Below are 5,959 nucleotides of genomic sequence, written 5' to 3' on the forward strand. Positions count from 1 at the left end.
GACAAACTTTTTATTTTCAAATTTTTTGTTTTATCTCAGATGCCATGGCCGATTAAATTTTAAATTTTTAACATCATTCCGGTGAGTGGTTCTTACATCTTTAGGGTGGTACTCCCCCCAAGCCCCCTCCCTGTTTGTTATATATTCAATAATGTGTTGGCACGGGGGTTTTTGCAATTTGTATCATATATCGTACTTATCATTGCGACAACATATTATTTATTTTTTTTCGTGGAACTTCCGGAAATGGTAGTGTTCCGGATGTTCCGGATTGTGGTTCCATATAGTCAAATTTATTATCTCAGATAAACATATATGTCGCGTGATATGGTCGCACTTTCATATGGTCGCATCTACTCGATGAAATATGACCAATGGCGCTCAAAATGATAACCATGGAGCAATATAACAACCGTAGAAACAGTTCCTTATACATTCCGGATAATGGTTCCTTATAGTCAAATTTGATATCTTTTATAATCATATCAAGCGACATATTAAATCACATCTACTCGGCAAAATATGACCAATGACATTCAAAACAAAAACCATGGAACCATATGGTCCCCGTAGGACCAGTTCTGGATATTCCGGTTCATGGTTCCTTATGGTCAAATTTTATATCTCTCATAACCATATCAAGCGACATTTCAAATCAGATCTACTCTACGAAATATGATAAGGGGCATGCAAAACGACATCCATAGAGTCATATAACCAACGTTGAACCGGTTCCTGATGTTCCGGTTTATGGTTCCACGTGGTCGAATTTGACATCTATTATAACCATATAAAGCGATATAACAAATCACATCTACTCGACGAAATATGATAAGGGGCACACAAAACGACATCCATAGATCCATATGGCCTCCGTAGAAGTGGTTCCGGATATTCCGGATCATGGTTCTACATGGTCAAACCATCTCTCATAGCCACTTTAGAAGCGGCTCTGGATATTCTGGATTGTTGTTCCATATGGTAGAAATGTCATGGTTATGACAAGTGAAGTATCACAACACATCTTCATGATATATGACCAATTACATTAAGAAAATTTGTCCATAGAACCATGACCAACCGGTGCAAACTAACGATTTTAAATTGGCTCACTACTTGACTAGCCTATTGGTCCCAAGTACATCTATAAGTGTACTACATTCTAGTCAACATTCTAGTACTACACTATAAATAAGCCAGAATTTAAAACAAACGTAAGAAAGGTCAGATCTCACCATAGGTGGATAAATTCAGACTTAGAGATATTATTTTACAAAAAGTCCATGATGTTTTATAAATCCTACACCCACTAACGTTTCCCACTAACTATTCAACGTTGACAAAGATATTCCATTTTCTCTCCCAGACTAGTGTTCATTCAAATCGTCACGAAATCGCCTCATTACTCAGTCAGTCCGTCAAGCTTCCGGTCTAAAAGAGATAAGCCACCAACTGATGGTCCGGGCAGTGTGAAGGCAACTGTTGCAAACGTGGCGACAACACACTTCTCGCCATCAACAATTATGTCCTCGAGTGAGTCGACGACGATGACTATATCTGCTCCAGAAGATATCCCTACTTATTACCATCCAACCAAGTGACAGCTCCAATGAGCTTCGGTTCACCAAATGTCCCCGGGGGGTTTGTTTTCTATCAAGAGACCGCCGTCGACTAACCAACCTAACAGCTGCATGCAACCGCACCCGCCTTTGGTGGTAGCCCCACAAGGATCACCGAGATTAAATGAAGTCGTTGGATGGCATGTTTTCTTTCCTGCCACCCATATCGAGGTTGGACTCCCCGAAGGCAAAGAGACGAAGGAAGCCAAATGAAGGACTAGAATAAGGAAAAAATACAAATCTGTCAAAGGAAGAAGAACGAACATTTTTGAACTGAATTATATGCTGCGAGTTTTAATTCCCTTCGAATCGTCATTCAGCGTGTGCTGTTTTAATGGTGACGGTGCTACAATGGGAGATGTTTTATTCGAAATTTAATTCGTCTTCTCGCAACTCAATAATATAAAAAAGGTATTTAAATCTGCAACGAAATCAATCGAAGTGCACAGGAAATCCTTTGAGCTGCCACTTGTCAAACTCTAAGAATCCCACAGAGGAATTTTCCTGCACAAACATTGAATACCAATTCACCGCAAGCTCATAATAGGTCCGTTCCGGTTGTCACATGCTTGACGACGAGAGAAATGGATTGCCACTCACCGACTGGTGGAGCTTCCTCCCACAATCGAGAGTCTAGTCAGAGGGGATGGAGGACGCAAAGATAATATTTTCTATATTAAAAACTTTTAATCCGTAATCACATTGTCTTCTGTTCGAGCGCTGCGCTTCTGGGGGAATGTAGCAGACGAGAAGTGTGCGAGACGTCTTAGCAGCATGATTAGCAAATAATTCTTCGGTGAACGAAATGAAAAATTAGCATTTAAAATTAAAACGAAAGGATAGTTCTCTCCGTTTTCCCTGAAGCGTTTTTTTTTCGGTGTCTTCTTCTCGCCTCAGTTAGGATCAGTGCCATTTTCATTAGTTCTGTTTTCCCGCGAGTGGGTGTGATTTCCCCCCTCCCTACTCATGTTAAGAGAAACATGCGGAAAAGAACGAGGATCAGGAATTGAAAAGCTTTTCTTTTTAATTTGAATCCAACAGTAGCAGAGCGTCGAACTGAAGAGGGGTAGGTAACCAGAGCGCATTCTCCCAAGGATAATGAACAGAGTGGCAGAAAAATCAGAGAGCGCCAAGTAGAAGGAATTAATGTAAAAACTTTGATAATAAAGTATTTAATATAATCCATTTAGCCGCGCGGAAGTACGAACACGGGCTAGTGTAAATAAAATACGAAGCAATTAATATTGTTTATACTTCTGCTGTTTTGTTTTGCTTCCCGCCACTCGACTTGTGTTCTTCGGCTTGTTGGGTCCATATTGCAGGAGCGGGGTCAGATGATTTTTACTTCTTAGGTTTGGCTTTATACTTTGTGAATTATCTGCTATTTTGCTACTTGCCCGCCATGCAGTCCGGAAGTGGAGGCTGTTGTTCTCAGAGTGTTCTCAAGTTGTTATCTAGCATGCAGTTTTAGGTTGTTTCGCTTGTTCTGTTCGCTTGTTCTGTTCGCTTTTTCTTATCCTTACAGTTTGGTTCCGGAAAAATTTACTGAGATTTCGTGCATCACTGGTTGAGTAGAAGCAATGCGAAGAGTATTGAAATGATAAAATATGGCATTGAGAAGTAAGATATGTTTGTCATTCAAGCAGTTGAATTTCATTTTTGTGTACCCGGGGATAAGTGGATGATTTCAATACCACAGATTTAGCAGATAATCGTAATGTATCAATATTCAGCTAAGCAGTTTTCTAATTTATTTGAACAAACGTTTAAATTTTAGAACATCAAAGGCGAAACCCGATTTATGATAATAGTAATTTTCAATAATTGTTGTGGTTTTAGATAGGCAGCATCCTACCAATAGAGAAAAGTTGGTTTAACGCTAAATTATCACAATATTCTATCCAAGTAGCCATCAATGCAAAATAATATAAATAATATAAAAATTGAAAAGCCGTATATCACCCTTATATTGCAAAACGAGCCCGTATCGTGCTATTAACGAGCTTGGTGGTTACTTCGATAAGCCAGTGAGGCTCTTTCCATTTTTCAATGGCTGTTCAGTGTAGGGCAATTAGGCCGAATGCCGTTAGACTGAAAGGTACTGGACCGAAAGCTACTAGACCGAAGGCTGCTAGACCGAAGGCTACTAGACCGAAGGCTACTAGACCGAAGGCTACTAGACCGAAGGCGACTAGATCTAAGGCTACTAGGACCGAAGGCGACTAGATCTAAGGCTACTAGAACGAAGGCTACTAGACCGAAGGCTACTAGACCGAAGGCTACTAGACCGAAGGCTACTAGACCGAAGGCTACTAGACTGAAGGCTGCTAGACCAAAGACTACTAGACTGAAGGCTACTAGACCGAAGGCTACTAGACCGAAGGCTACTAGACCGAAGGCTACTAGACCGAAGTCTACTAGACCGAAGGCTACTAGACCGAAGGCTACTAGACCGAAGGCTACTAGACCAAAAGCTACTAGACCAAAAGCTACTAGACCGAAAGCTACTAGACCAAAGGCGGCTAGATCTAAGGCTACTGGACCGAAAGCTACTAGACCGAAGGCTACTAGACTGCAGGCTACTAGACCGAAAATCATTACGCCGATGGCCGTTAGGCCGAATGAGTCATTACGCCGAAGGCATTTGGCCAAATAGGTCATTAGGCTTAAAGCTAATAGGCCAATACATGAAAAGTGATAGATTTAATTCAGATTGTTCTATGAAACAACTTTCAGCACTCTGGGATTGTTACAATTTTTACTGCTACCGGAACAATGCAGATGTCAGATGATGAAATGGGAACAAAAATTAAAATGTCGGCCTAATGGCATTCGAACTAGTGGCAATTGGCCTAATGACCCATCACCATTTGTTCGAAGGTCTTATTTTTAAATATAATTTTGTGTATTTACCAGTCATTTTGACCAAAACTAATGCAAAAAAAATCAAGAGGTTGTTGCATCACAGAGATCCTTGTACAACGTGTGGCCTGCAGGATGTTTTTTTATAATTTTGTAATTTTTATGTTACCAAAATTTCAGAGGAAAGTTCGTTTCCCGAAGTGCACTGCGGCTGGAAAATCATCTCATGAAGGTTTTGTACGAAATTATTCATTCTAGAAAAACATGCATACTACAGTTCATTGTAAGAGAGGATGCAAGAACTTCACCCTCACATTTGATGATCACGCATAAATTCGTAGCTTACACCGTTACTTCACTTTTGAAATGAAGACGCATGACACCAGCCCAGTGGTAGGCGCGTAGGCAACATGTTATATTATGACAGCGGGCCCAGCACAGCAAAATAAACGATTTGAGCCCGGGACATGTTGTCTACTGTCAAACGCTGCTGTTGGTATAGGCCTTATCAGTGACCTGCATGACACCGCTAAATCACTCCGTAAACCAAAATAAGCGCGTCATTCAAAATGTGCCTGCTGATCGATAGTATGATTTAAAAGCATTATTTCAAAGGGCATATAAATACAGAGCGGTTGAATAAAACTGTATGAGACTAAAGCGGGACCCACAATACCGCGTCACCGTCAGTGTTGACGAAGGGGTTCGTCCGTCAAATGACAGGTGTAACGCATGTCAAGTTGCTTTTCCACCGACATCTCTATAGAGTATACTTGGCGACTTCTCATCGACGCTGCGTCAGTCCGTCAATTTTGATCAGATTCAGATTCGTTCAAACAGCTTTGTGGGTTCCGCTTAAGTCACATGATGCTGCACATTTTCTGGTCCAAACCAAAGTTATCTCGTGAATAAGTGAAACAATGTTTGTCGGATGACAATGTTGACTCAGGAAAGTCAGCAGGACCAGACAGATTTTCAAATATGTTGTTGAAGGAATTCAAGGATGAGCTCGTCGAACGGAAAATTGTGCAAAGTTTCGGGCAAATCTGAGGAGATAGAGTCAACCATTCGGTTTTCGTTTTGCTGTTTGACCAAAAGTTGAAAAATCCATAATATTAAACAATCCAAAAATCTTGTTTATTTCATGAGCTTTTTTTTAATCGGGCAAGGACATTTTGAGATATTTAGGATTTCACATCTTTTTTAAATTTTTACTTGAAATTACTAAAATAAATTTTTACCAAAAAGACATTATTCTTCTCTACAAAATTGTCAAAGACGTCATTTAGATCAGAAGTGACGTTTCCGTGCTACAAATATTTGAAAAAATCAAAGATGCCATTTGAAAATTTTACAACATCCAAAATGGTCGATTTTTTGCAAAAATAAATGCAGTTGCAATATAATAGACCACCTTTAACATTGATTCATATAGTACAGGACATACAAATAATAAGATGTGAATTTTTTGACTCTCC

This window comes from Ochlerotatus camptorhynchus, unplaced genomic scaffold (assembly GCF_037179485.1).
Source record: "Ochlerotatus camptorhynchus isolate MF236.1 unplaced genomic scaffold, CSIRO-AGI_Acam_v1.1 ptg000443l, whole genome shotgun sequence".
Lineage (NCBI taxonomy): Eukaryota > Metazoa > Arthropoda > Insecta > Diptera > Culicidae > Ochlerotatus > Ochlerotatus camptorhynchus.